Genomic DNA, 14,529 nt, shown 5'->3' on the forward strand with positions numbered 1-14,529 from the left:
GTCACTCATCTGCAAGTCCACTTTATGCTGTCTTACCTGACCTTCTGTCGATTTCTACATCATACAATAAGAAAGTGCTATGCTGTACTGTACTGTAAATTGAAGCTTATTAATGTAGGTATCCGGTTTTTATATGATAGGTTGTAAGTACTTTTATCATGTTTAATACATGTATAGGGAACACACAAGGGTCAAAATTGGACCTGGGTAAAAAATGTGACCTATGTCAATAATCAACATGCATCACATCTCTGCAGCCAATTAACAATGCAGGGTAGGGTATTACTGTTCTTTACATTTCTAATCATACAATGTACTAAACAGAACCTCCAGACAGCAGACAAGATAGTATATCTAAAAATTTCAAAACTTCCCCGAATGTACAAATACATTAACTATCTTGCATCCTTTCTTAAACAAAAATTTCATTTTCCAAATAAAATATGGCCAATTGACACCACGAAATTCAACTCCAAAAACACATCGAGTCAGGCACATGAAGGGAAAACTAGTTACTACTTATAGTACTATATATCTCAAAAAGTCTTATTACCAATCCCAGGGATATACAATAAAAAGTCCAACACACTTCAAAAAGATTTCAAATGAAAATCATGAAGAAAAATCAGTTAATACCAAGACTGCCCATAACAACAATGCTCAAAATTGCTAAATTTGTACCGGTAGTTAAATAGATAGGAAACCTGTCTTACAATTTACCTTTCATTAAACCAAGCTCAGCTTTGGCATGCAAAAAGTTCCATAAAAGTGCAGAAGTTACAGTAGATAGTGATTTACATAAAATTTGAGAAGGCTAAGTACAAGAAATGAGAAAAGTATTTGCCAAGTCAACAGTATGGTTTTTCAATCTATAAAGTAAATGTTGATCATTGCAATCAATATCTTACTAGTGATATAAGGAGTCCACTTGGTATTGGCAAAAGAGGAATGATGATAATTGGTTGATGCTGGTGGGCTAGGTGAATAACTTCACTATGACTAATATTAGAGCCTACAAATAAAATATTTGTTTAAGTTCTTTTTATTCAAAAGTGATAGTGTTGATATTATTTATGTACCATCTCATGTTTTGTGAATCTTATCAAGCTAAATATTTAACTGGCTTATCAATAGTAATTAAAATAGCAAGCATTACAAGTCTTAAGCGCAATAAGAGCAGAGACTTAAGGGTCAGTATCTAGTAAGATCACATAACTATCTGCAAGGCTGCCATCTTAATAGGGATGTTCTGGGCACAGAAAATATCCTCAGATGACCAATTTGCATAAAACATAGGTTATCTTAAGTTATACTCTGTAATAAATTGGTAATAAAAATAGTAACTAGAAGGGCACTCAAGAGTGCAGACCTCCACCGTGGTTGCTTATTTCTCGACCTTTTGCTTGACCTTGACCTTTGACGTTAACATGTATTAATTGGCGTGAATTTTCACGCACTCAAATATGAACCAAGTTTGAAATCTGTAACAACGATGTCCAAACTTATGGATGATTACGTGAATTGGATATTTTGCTTGACCATGATCTTGACCTTCCAAAATTTAATAATTTCCAGCTTTTTACATAAGTTAATCCCTGCAATTTTCATTACTCTATAATTACAATTGTGGCCAGGAAGCTGTTCACAAACACAAACAGGGGTGAAAACATAACCTACTTCCAACTTTTTTGGCAGAGGTAAAAATATTAAAAACAACAATAAAGCACCACTATAACAAAACTTGGGGTTTTGATAAAAAGTAACAACTGATACTGAGCTGATGTTACTAGCTTAGTGACACAGTTGTGCTGTAACTCTTCAATACAACCCTATAGGCCATCACTCACTCCCAGAATGCTTGCAAAATGCTTGAAGGTCTAAAAATGCTGTACATATTTCTAGGATGATGATGTACAGATTATAGTAGTTTGCTCTCCACACACTAAAGAGACTAGGTCCTCCAGGTGTGCGCCCCATCATTACTTCGATGAACGCAAGAATAGAACTATCCCTAGAGGAGTGAAGTCCAATGGAACTCTCACTGTGAGGTTCACAATGAATATCCACCAAGGTTCATTGTTCCTAACTTCTTACCTCAAGTGCACCATATGAGAGGAAGGATTACTGGAGGATGTCAAATGTTGCTTCCTTCTCCAATAAATGTTAGTGGAACGCCCATGAGGCACAAGCTGCTTCTGGGATGACAGGACCTAACCTTAAAAATAATTTTTCTGCTGTATCTTTTAGCCTACCAAGGTACATTACTTTGCCCTCTACTGGGGCGAGCTCTGACTTTTCTCAATTCTGTAAGACTCTCAAATCAAAAACTTAAAGGGAGGCGCTGGGATCAACCTTTGAGCAATTTAACCACATTAGATGCTATGATCAACCAATCATAAAAAAAAAAAAAAAAAACAGACTTATCACTGCAAATGAACTCAAGCTGAAAGCAAAGTTAACCTGCAGGGTTGTTGTCAGTCTCAAAGCATACATATTTGAACTGATAGAAAAGTCCCACAAGGACAAAGTGGAGGAAATTCTAAGAAGACTGGTTAACAGGTATTTGGAAATACAGTCAACATCCATAAGATCTGCCAAAAGTATGAAGTCCCCAAACTGACAAAATTCGCAAAATCCAAGTCTATACTGTAGAAGAAATCTGAAGGAAAAACTGCCATGTCCAGTCCCCTTTAAATTATCCTAAAAAATATTTGGCCAACAGGGCCCGAGCTTTCTGTGATCAAGGTAGGTAGGTTATGAACTGCAACAGTTGCTAAGAAGGCAATAAGTCATTGAAATTTAGTTTGTAGCCTTACCAAAGGAATACTACCCAGAATTATTCCCATCACTGCCACATTGCTCTTTGTCATGCAATGCATCCCCCAACTTGCAACAGCTTTAGAGTGGCTTTCTGCCTTATCCTTCATTCTACACGAGGCCAAAGGCTAGAGAGGAGCCCTGAAAAGACCGGGCAAGCTCAGAAGCCTTCCAAGAGGAGAAGTAGCTGGTTGTTCTGGTTGAGGACTAGAATCTGATTAAGGCTTCCTTACTTAAAACACTGGATATGTTGCCAACCCAAAGCTTGGCAACAGTTTCTTTCGAAGTGTCTGAGGTCCTATAGGAGATAGCTCGGTGGATAAAAAATTACAACAGACATCTCCACCTCAACTTTACCCAGTGGAAAGAGCAACATAAACCCAGCATCATTCCATTCCTGAGTGTGAAGTAACTCCATAGCAACTTGCCTTGAAACAATGGAGGACAATGTTGACCCAAAGGTTTACCATTTGATGGAAAAAGAAAAAAAAAAAAAAGTTTCCATCCAAAAAGAACCAACTTCCCTAGCTTCGCAGGGTCTTCTAAAGACGATGAACCAATCCTATTAGCCTGGTCAGGAATTGTAACCAACTCAAGGTTTAGCCACAAATTTGCCAGAAGAAAGACCATGGCTATATAGTCCATTGTCCTTGACTCAGAAAGAATTGAGAAGGTACCTTACTGCTCTAATTAACACCAAGGAGAGCAGGTTTGTAGGGATGCAGAATGTGGAATTAACCTGAAGGGGGATTGCTTTGATCTTCTCCATAAAGAATCTTGACCGACAAATTCAAGGCAGAGGCCTACTATGCTTCCTAGATTGGGTGAAGGCATGTGAATTGTCTGTCCCAGACATCATTGAATTCAACAGCACCAAAACATCCCTCAAGCATGCATACAGCTGCAAAAGAAAAAAAAAAAACAAGCAACCTGTTATTCATCTAGTTCCAGGAGCAAGAAGCGAATGCAAATGAGTGAATGAGGATGTGGTGCTTCCCCGCCATCCATTGGGAAACAACCAGTATGGTTGTAGACACATCGTTAAAAGTTTTTACAGTAGTGTTCCACCTTACGCGGCTATCTTCTCCAATGTAAAGGACGATGGTTTATATTAGTGTTGGAATAAATATCTAATTTGGTTGATCTTGTTACAAATAATGTTAATAAGTGGAAATAAAAATTATAACCAGTCCCTCTATTAAATAAATCACAAAACATATTACTACGAACACTTAAATTTACACTCTTTATTAAAGTAAGAAAATTCTATTAACCTCAGTACAAAATGACAAATTCGAAGATAATTTGTATTTTTCCTAACCATACAAACCTTAGCTATTTACAAAGGGTATTACTTTTAGCGTAGCTGAAATGGCGAGCCATTAGAATTTAACGAGGGTGTATTACCCCCGCGCTAGTTAGCGGGGGGGTAGGGGAGTGGTAGCTAGCTACCCCTCCTCCCCCTCACACACAGGTGAATACTCACTTTCACTTAGAGGTAGGACTTGTCTTGGGGGACAGGGCTGGCGGGCAAATATGTGTAAATAGCTAAGGTTTGTATGGTTAGGAAAAATACAAATTATCTTCGAATTTGTCATTTGTTCCGTAACCGAAATACAAACCACGCTATTTACAAAGGGTGACTTATCCCTTAGGAAGGGTGGAAAGTCCCCAGCCATACTGGCTTTGGCTTTACCCGGGGACTCAGAATCCGAGTGAGTCGCACTCGAGAAAAGGAGTCCCTGCACCTCACAAGTTCCTTGCACCGCAAGGAACCATGTGGCCTACGTAAGCTTGTGTGTGAAGGAAGAAGTGTGACCCGTCTTAGGCAGTTGACCTGGAGTTCCAGAAGGAACTCTGGGTTAAGACGTTCCCAATACCACCTCGTCAGGGTATGGGGGACGCGACAGTATTGACTCAATACTCGGAACACAAGGAAGCATGGTTTACCTGCAGAGGTTCGAGGTCAGCTATGCAGAGACCAGGATGCTGCTTCCCCGTAGAGGGGATGATGAAGAAAGAAGTAAGGGCCAGACATACTTCTTTCGTTCATGCAGACTAAAACCTGATAACAATGCCCTCAACCTTCTGCTACCTGTCCAAAAAGGAGCCTGAGGTTAGACCAGCTGTTGTGTAGCCACCACAGAGCGATAGAAAACGTATCGAGACTCCTGTGGGTCACGCCCTGCAGGAAGCGGGCTGCGAAGGTCATCAGACGCTTCCAGACTCCAGCTTGTAGCACCTGCGTCACAGAGTAGTATTACTCGAAGGCGAGGGACGTTGCGATGTATCCAACATCGTGCTGTAGGGCGACGTGACGGGGGAGGGTCTGAAGACAGGTCGAGATGAATGTCCTTGAGTCCGGGCTGAAGAGGTATACTGGTGACTCTCCCCCCATGTCCTCCTTGTGTTCCCAAATCGGCTGCAACTGAGGCCAAACTGCAGCTGTTCCCAGCGCTAACCTCTCGATTCCTGTACTGGCAAGAAAGAGAAGGTCTTGGGACATCAGACACAGAATGGAGACTCAAAATCTTGAATGAATCGGACCGAAGGGTCGGGACCCTCAGATTCTGAGTCTAGCCAACAACTCAGGAGCGAGCCTGAATGTTGCCTTCCCCTCTTCCTTAGAAAGGGGGGGAGTAGTAAGAGACCAAGAAGATTGCTCACACACTGGCCGTGGCCAGAGTGAGCAGAAGACCCAGGGCGGAATACAATCCGAGGCCTGTCGTAAAAGGGTCTTGAGAAGATCTCTTAAAGGACTAAAAGTCCGAGCCATGCTCCAAGTTGGAGGTCTTCCTCCGACTAGGGCAGGGACGATCGTAGCTTCGCATGAGCGAGGATAGATCCAGCGGGCAGGAAAAAGTTATTCCTTTAAGCCTGAAGGTCAGGGAAAGGCTGAGCGACAGGCTTCATTGCCAAGAGCGGAAAGGAGTTTCCTCCCGCCGAAAGGCAATAAGACCGTTATTGCTGGAGAAGAGGCCTCACGGGAAGAAGTATATCTCCCACGGCACCAACCACCTTAGACTCTTCACTTTGCCTGGGAGACCCCTGTGGATGACTATCGCAGATGACGCGACCTCCGTACCGCGACTGTAGCGGGTTGTCTCTTCTAGAGGAGGAAGCGTAGTGTCTCCAGGCATGAAGCCGAAGCGACGCCCCGGTTCGGGAGAGATGTCGCAGTGTGGTTGCTTGAGTAGTCTGCGCCGTGGGAGAAGCTCTCCCGGGAGTTCCGTCAGGGGAAGCAGAGGGTCCAGAAACCGTTCTGCACATAGTCCCAGTGGAGCTCTCCCATTGAAAGGTTGACAGACAACCTGGTTTTGTTGAGACCCATTGTCCGCAGACAAAAAGGAGGGAAGACGCAGGCGTCGAAGTTGTCCCACCATCACCGGAATGCATCTTGCTAGAGTCTCGGGGTCTGAGACTGGGGGGAAAACTAGCGGAAGCTTGAGGTTCCAAGCTGTCGCGATCAGGTCCCCCAGACCAGCACTTGCTGGTTACCCAAGGTCAAAGACCCCTAGGTACACTCTCTCTATGAGGCTCTGCTCGGATAGTCTGAGAGAAACATTCCCCTGCCTGGAATGAGAGAGCCGATGGTGGAATTGAGAGAATCTCAATCATCCCGATATCTCTACTGCAAGATGTGAAGGTGTGAAAATGCGTCCCCTGCTGGTTAGCATGAAGTCGACACGCAACGGGGCGACTTGGCAGGAGCGGTAGGATCTGAAGAGGGGCCAGACTAAGGCCCTTAAGCCTGCCTGAATGATGGAGAGGTATCCTTCAGGTCTTGACCATAGGCCTGGACCGGAACATGCCCCCCCCCCCCCTTTCCTTTGACGAGTCCGAGAACCGCATCAAGAATGTGGGGAAAGGACGAGAATATCCACTACCATCAAGAGGCTCCATAGGTCAACACCCATTGCAGGTTTAATAGTTCCGCTGGTCCCATAGGGCCAGGGAGTCCGGTTAAACATTGCCTGAAGCCACCGGAACTTGGATCGCCCCACATGGAACTTATCCTGAGGCGACCGTTCGGACTATAAACGGGTCAATGAGGAAAGAAGAACTAGGAAACGTTCCAAGGTAGGGCTGAAAACTCTGCTTGACTGAGAACAGGTACTGCGACTCTCCTCAGTCTTGCCACGGTGAACCGAAAGGAAGGCTCGGAGGATGTGGTAACAGAATCTGGCGTCCCCAGGTGGTCACCCATCCAAGTACCGACGTTGCTTAACCTCGCTGGACGGACGAGAAGCGGGGTTTCCAACGTGGTAAGGCGGTTGACTCAATATCATGGCCAGATACTCCAGATGTTGAGGCAGAGGAAGAGAAGGCTCCAAGCAAAATACCATGAGCCCACACTCATGGTCAGCATTCGGAAGCTTTTCCCGGCGCTGAATCAGGTCGAAACCCGAGCCTACCGGAGTTGACCAGCCCTCCAAACAGCAGAGGAGGCGGAAGTCTGCACCTGAGCGGCCAAGAGGAAGGCAGGGAGAGTTCTCTGGGGAAACAAACCTGCTATGCCACGGCGGGATAGCCACACTGCATCATAAGCAGGAATACTTGCAGTTTAGGCTGAATTCGACGAGCACCCTGGAAGATGGATGGAATGGAAACTGAAAGTACCCGTCCTTCCGATCCAGGGTTAAAGGAGTCCTGTCGCCTCGTTACCAGTCTGATCGATTCTGCTGGTCTACGCTGGCCGAAGTTTGTTCGACAAACTTGATCAGGGCTGAGAGGTCGACTATGGACGTCCCCTCTCAGATCCTTCCTTACAAGAAAGGATCGACTGAGGGGGCCGGGGGTGAAGCCGTCGATGATCCTAAGGAAGACCTTCGCCTAAGGTATGGATCATTCTGCCCAACCGGGCAACTCTGCTGATGCTATGGCATAGAGGTTCAGAGACACTGAATTCGCTGACAGAGACGGCAGGCGTGATATCCTTGGCTACTCACAGAGATTGTGCGGGAATGGGCATCGGGAAGCTGTCATTCGGATGAGTAACCTTAAGCATCCTCCCAGCGAAAAAACCTGCAATCCTAGAGTTCGTGAACTCCTTTTAGGACTATGCCCCCCCGGGGGAGTCTCCCGTGCCATCTGTTCCTGACAGGAGGAAACTGCAATTGGACACCTTGTCCCAGTTGTCGTAGCCGATAACTTAGGCCGACGTGGTTGAAAGAAAAGGGAGCTGGAGCCCTGCAGAGTCTGGAAGAAAGCGCCTTGGAGGAGTGAAACCGGAAGTCGATTTACTCCGCACAGCAGATGTTTAAGTCTCTGTCCTTGGGCAAAGACAAAACTCTTCTCAAGGATGGAAGGGTGTCTGAGGTCGTTGACCTCCACAGATGAGACACCCGAAGGAAGCCTTCAGTCAGTGCGTCCAGATGGTACCACATCGAGCTTGTCCGCAAGTAGATACTTAACGACGAAAGGCCAAGGTGCCTGAGCTCGAGAGGAGGAAAGTACCCTTGATCTTCCTGTAGCTTCCTTGAACCAAACCTCGGGCCGTAACCGAGGAGGGAAAGAACCTGGTAAGCTCCCAGAGGAAGAGGTAAGCAGTCACCCCTTGTCCGATGGAGAAATCTTCAACGGAAAGCCCCCCCGCCAAAAATCCTTCCAGGGCGGGAGAAGGAGAGAGTACTCGTGCAGGAGAGGGGACCCTCGAGACCGACCTCTTGGGAACCAACTTCGCCCTGGGGGAAGTCACCACGAAGTCCACTCCTCTCTTTCTCTTCAGCGTAGGAGAGACAGCCGCTGGTTTGTTACCCTGGCCGGTGAGTGCTGGTTTCATAAACCTCATTAACGCCCGTGCCAGCGGATCAAACCATGTCTGCTGCTCCAAGGACACAGAGTCCGAAATCCTCGCTAAGGTGAAAGGGATCGGGCGATCCTTTGGAGAGGACACGACGGTTCCTGCCTGAAAAGAAGGTGGGAAGAATGCTGTACTGACCTGTCTTCGTCCTGCACTACCAACCTGTGCTTGGATGGAGGTGATCCCGAGTGCCGCCTAGGAGCACGCGTCCCTGCTGCTACCACCGGCTGTGGAATTCGCCGCGAACTATGGTCGCGCGAGGGCGAACGGTCGCGCAAAGGCGAATGGTCGCGCGGGCGCACAGGCGAGTGGTCGCGCGGGCGCACAGGCGAGTGGTCGCGCGGGCGCGCAGGCGAGCGGTTGTGAGGGCGCGCAGGCGAGCGGTCGCGAGGGCGCGCAGGCGAGCGATCGCGCGGGCGCGCAGGCGAGCGATCGCGCGGGCGAGCGATCGCGCGGGCGCGCAGGCGAGCGATCGCGCGGGCGCGCAGGCGAATGGGCGTGACGGCGAGGGATCGTGCTGCCGCGTAGGTGAAGAAGATCGCTGGCGGTAAGCGATGGCGAGCAGCATGTGTAGGTGAATGATCGCGTGATAGAGTGCGATGGTGATCAGCATCCGCAAGAGGGCGATCGTTCAGGGTTGTGCGATGAGGAGCAGCATGCGAAGCGGGCAATCGTTCAGGGTTGTGCGATGGCGAGCAGCATGCGCAGGTGAATGATCGCGTGAAAGGGTGCGATGGTGATCAGCATCCGCAAGAGGGCGATCGTTCAGGGTTGTGCGATGAGGAGCAGCATGCGAAGCGGGCAATCGTTCAGGGTTGTGCGATGGCGAGCAGCATGCGCAGGTGAATGATCGCGTGAAAGGGTGCGATGGTGATCAGCATCCGCAAGAGGGCGATCGTTCAGGGTTGTGCGATGAGGAGCAGCATGCGAAGCGGGCAATCGTTCAGGGTTGTGCGATGGCGAGCAGTATGCGCAGGTGAATGATCGCGTGAAAGGGTGCGATGGTGATCAGCATCCGCAAGAGGGCGATCGTTCAGGGTTGTGCGATGAGGAGCAGCATGCGAAGCGGGCAATCGTTCAGGGTTGTGCGATGGCGATCAGCATCCGCAGTTGAGGGTCGCGCGATGGCGATCAGCATCCGCAGTTGAGGGTCGCGCGATGGCGATCAGCATCCGCAGTTGAGGGTCGCGCGATGGCGATCAGCATCCGCAGTTGAGGGTCGCGCGATGGCGATCAGCATCCGCAGTTGAGGGTCGCGCGATGGCGATCAGCATCTGCAGTTGAGGGTCGCGCGATGGCGATCAGCATCCGCAGTTGGGCTAGTAGCTGGCGAACCATGTTCCTTCAGAAGTGTTGGAGAACGTTGGCGTGCCAGCTGTAACACACGTGGGCGATCCGGAGATCGCTGGCGAGCTGATGATCGCTGACGAGCTGACGATCGCTGGCGAGCTGATGATCGCTGACGAGCTGACGATCGCTGGCGAGCTGATGATCGCTGACGAGCTGATGATCGCTGACGAGCTGATGATCGCTGACGAGCTGATGATCGCTGACGAGCAGAAGGCTACGCGTGGAAGCCCGCGCAAAGAAGAAGAGTCCTTGACCCCGACCTGAACCTAAGTTCTAGATCGCGAGGGCGAACGTGGGCGCACAGGGCACGTAACAGGAACTGCAGGGAAGATCATCTTGAAAGCGCTGACGAACAGGAGAGCGCTGACGAACAGAAGGGCGCGCAGGGAAACCCTGACACGCAAGGGAAGAACCCCCGTGGGGGCAACCCTTTGCCCCGAAGGGATCGTTGTCCGCCGGGAGACTGATGTCCGTCGGAAGACCGCTGTCCGTCGGGAAGACCGTTGTCCGTCGGGAAGACCGTTGCCCGTCGGAAGACGAGATTAGACTGCTGTCCATCTGCACCAAGACGGAAGATCGAGAAAAAGAAGTTGTAGGCTGCAAACGGAGATTCAAAAAGGCGCCTCAAGCACCCTTATAGGGAGATGAGAGGCCCTTACGACGAGGCGGACGGAGGGCCTTACGGCGAGGGAGGCCAACAGCAACAGCAACAGAAGAAACCTCCGAAGAGGAGTCTCTATGAGTGTACTCTCTCGCGAACGAAAGAGAAACACTTCGTGGAAGAGACTGGTCAGCCAGTGACCTAAAAGGAGCAATCCTCCGAAGAGGAGCTCCTGCAGTTGCCCAGCCCCTTGAGCGAAACTGCAGGTGCGACCGCTCAGCACCAAGAGCATAGTCGCACGAAGAAAAGGCAAGAGAAGAACCCCCCAAAAGAGGAAAAGCTCAAGCCTGGACAGGAAAAACTTCCCTCGGAAGGAAAGTTATCCGCCCAAGGAGGCAAGCCTCCTGACTGTTCTAAAATGAACTGGAGAGCTGTCCGTCGACACGGGAGTACTACCAGTAGAAGGAGACACGCCCCTGACGACAATACAAGGGGGGAGGCAGCAACAGCCGAATCCCCAGGACTCAACCAGACAGCTCACACCGTTGCTATATTACAGAAACGAACTAGATCGGTAACTGTAAAAAAATAAAACAAATAATATTAGTACACATTCATTCCCCCGGGAAGGCTCCGAAGAGGAATCCCGAGGAAAAGGAACAAGAATTACACAACAGGCACGTGCCCTCACAACCACTTACACTCGCGGAAGGAGAGCTGTAACCAAAACAGAATTATAACAATTATAATTATGTAACTATGTAATTATGTAATTTAAAAATGAATGAACACTAAAGAAAAAAAAAACGAAAACCCCGAAAGGAATCGTTCTACAAGCTGAAAAATTAACAACTACAATTAGATTCATAAACTAATTGAGACAAAATGTACGGCGTAGCAACCCCACCCACACGGGAAGGAAGCTACAAGGGCGTAGTAAAACATAGTAAAAGGGTGAACGACCTCAAGAGAGAGAGAGAGAGAAAGACCGAAGTCAAACTCGATCGCAACCCATAAAATTAGGCCGTGGTGGCCTAACTGCCGAGGCCTCCACGTAGATATCGTACACTACACACACACATCTGAAAAGGAAACTTACTTATTTCTATACTCAAATATATATACAAACATGAAAACATGTTTACATATATATTGAGTAAAAGAAAAGTAAGCGATTAAGTAAAGACAAAACAGACAATGGCTGCCAAGCGAGGACCAAGACAGAGACGTCTGTCACAGTCCGAGCCAAAAGTGAAAGTGAGTATTCACCTGTGTGTGAGGGGGAGGAGGGGTAGCTAGCTACCACTCCCCTACCCCCCCGCTAACTAGCGCGGGGGTAATACACCCTCGTTAAATTCTAATGGCTCGCCATTTCAGCTACGCTAAAAGTAATACCCTTTGTAAATAGCGTGGTTTGTATTTCGGTTACGGAACAAATAAACAAAGTAGACTATACAAAATGAAAAAAAAAACTAACTCCTAATTACTAAATCATCATTGACAAATACAATTCACAGAAACTTGCATTAACACACTTAAAGAATACATATAAAATCTTTGTAGAACCCAATAAACTTTTTAGCTTGTAAAGGATCTCTGCATATTGATCATAAATCATAAAAACATACCTTGGAGCACTTCAGCAGGTATTGACAACATGAAAATGTATTTCCTTCTTTCTAGTCAACTCTTTCCTGTGAATGATGGGAGCACGCTACTGGTGTAGCTGTACTTGTGAGAGAGTAAGATTTGAGATTAACTAAACAGTTTGGATGATGATGATGTACAGGGTGCCTCTGTTGCAGCTTCAATGCTTGAATCTCTTTGACAAAGTTTGTCCCAATGGCTGAAAGATAAAAATATAAATATATATTAGAGGATCTAAATTATATGATAAATTTTCATTAAAAGGAAATAAAAATCATTAAACTGAAAAAAACCTCATTTACAGTTATACCTCAGTATACAAGTTTCATCCATTCCAGGAGCAAGCTTGTAAACAAAACCAATATTTCCCCATTAGAAATAAAAGAGCTTTCACTATGCATAAAACAACTATAAAATACATATATCTAATTCTTAAAAGTTTCTAATGTTATAAAAAGAGCAAATCATAACCCATATACATCAGATATTACTAAAAATACAATAAAAGATAGAATCGTGGCTGGGGTACGGAAGACTAGGAAAGGAAGGGGAAGTTACTGCTTAGAGGAAGAATCTCCCTCCATAAGAACTTCACTTCCAGTTCTCTTTCTTGAATGGTGTTCACCATCACCAACTAGATCACTCAATTTATGCTTTCTGGACACAAGTTAATTTTTATTTTTTTTCAAACTAGTTTCATTTTGACAAGGAACCTATCTAGAGTTGACGGCCTAATCCTTTTCTTTAAAACTAAATGGACAAGAGACACTCCAATGTCGGTCATAAATAGATTTAGTACAGTCGAGCCTCCTTTTTCGAGAAGATTATATAATAAACACCCACGAAGAGTAAAATCCCATGAATACTGATACCCTATAGCGGGTCAACTCGTAACCACCCACAAAACACAGACCAATGCCTACATGCAGTCAACTAACACTATGTACCCACTTTACTGCACTACTTTTTTCTTTCCACAGTGTTTCTCTTGCTGTATTATAGTTCATATCAATTTTCATTACAGAATTAACACATTCAGTACAAACTAAGACTACTCACAAGGAAGTCATCACACCACCACCTTACGTATAGGTAACAATAATCACTGTTGTTAGTACTGTACTTAACATTCATCGATATTGTAGTGTATATTGCTGTAATAAAAGTACAGTACAATCAGTACAATACAGTTTAATTAGCTAAGGTGAGACAACATATTACTCAAATGATCACTGTTTGGAAAGGTCAGCTCACAAACACTACAAGATCATTGCTTAACAAGTAGCCTGTAATGTATCTATTGTAAAGTATGGTAATTCGTATACAATATAGTACTGAAGTAAAGAAAGACCCAGTCATTCTTATTCAATCACTCAAGACTAAAACCAGGTAACCAATGCCCTTAACCTCCGACTACTTGTCCATCAAGGAGCTTGAGGTGTTAAACCAGTTGTTGTGTAGCCACTGCAGGACCGATAGAGAATGTATCGAGTCTCCTGTGGGTTACATCTTGCATGTAGTGGGTGGTGAGGGTCGTTTGACACTTCCACACCCCAGCTTGTAGAACCTGCGCCACAGAGTGGTTTCGTTTAAACGCCAGGGACGTAGCACTTGGATGCAACCTTTTTCAAATAAAAGGGATTTTGACGAAGGAAAAATCTATTTCTGGGGAGTATGTGACGTGTAAATGAATACAGTAAAATATGGCTTCTTTTTTTTAGCAGCAAAAATTTCAGATATTCAGACCTATTTATGTTGCCATTTTTCATTGTTATGACGTAAAAAATAAATAGAAGGAAAAATTAAAGACATCATTGTAAAGCCAATTAAATCTCCAATAAAAGGGTTAAGTAAAAATACAGTAGGTCCTCGGGTTACGACGGTCCCGACTTACGCGGTTTCGCCGTTACGAACGCGCCCCATAAAAATATAAAAATAATATTAAGCGTCGTTCCGTCTTACACCGTTAGCGTCGTAAGCGACGTAAACAATTGCGAACTAGTTTCTAGCGCGCGGTGGATGAATACGCTTTGCGGTGGTTGTGGGCGAGGAAGACGGCGTCGCTCAGTTCCACTCATACGCCATTTTTGGTTGTGATTGCCTGTTCTTTCTCTCATGTGTTTGATCGTTTTTTTGAACTTTTTGCCCTTCATTATGGCTCCAAAGCGCAAGGCAGATTCTTCTGATGGTAGTGCATCGAAGAAAAGGAAGGCCATCACCATGGAAGTGAAATTAGACATTATTAAGCGGTCTAAAAACGGTGAAACGCCAACGAACATTGGCCGATCGCTTGGCCTTAGCCGTTCGACCG

At 46.2% G+C, this 14,529-nt stretch overlaps 1 long non-coding RNA gene across 2 annotated transcripts in view; it reads right to left on the minus strand.

Moving 5' to 3' along the window:
• LOC137656865 (uncharacterized) overlaps nucleotides 1-14,529 on the minus strand; it is a 75,360-nt gene that overhangs the window by 49,684 nt on the left and 11,147 nt on the right. For both annotated transcript variants that reach the window (XR_011047030.1, XR_011047028.1), the window contains exon 2: nucleotides 12,200-12,417. This is a non-coding gene — a long non-coding RNA (uncharacterized lncRNA). The remainder of the gene's footprint in view (nucleotides 1-12,199; nucleotides 12,418-14,529) is intronic.

Source organism: Palaemon carinicauda, chromosome 17 (genome assembly GCF_036898095.1).
Source record: "Palaemon carinicauda isolate YSFRI2023 chromosome 17, ASM3689809v2, whole genome shotgun sequence".
Classification (NCBI taxonomy): Eukaryota; Metazoa; Arthropoda; class Malacostraca; order Decapoda; family Palaemonidae; genus Palaemon; species Palaemon carinicauda.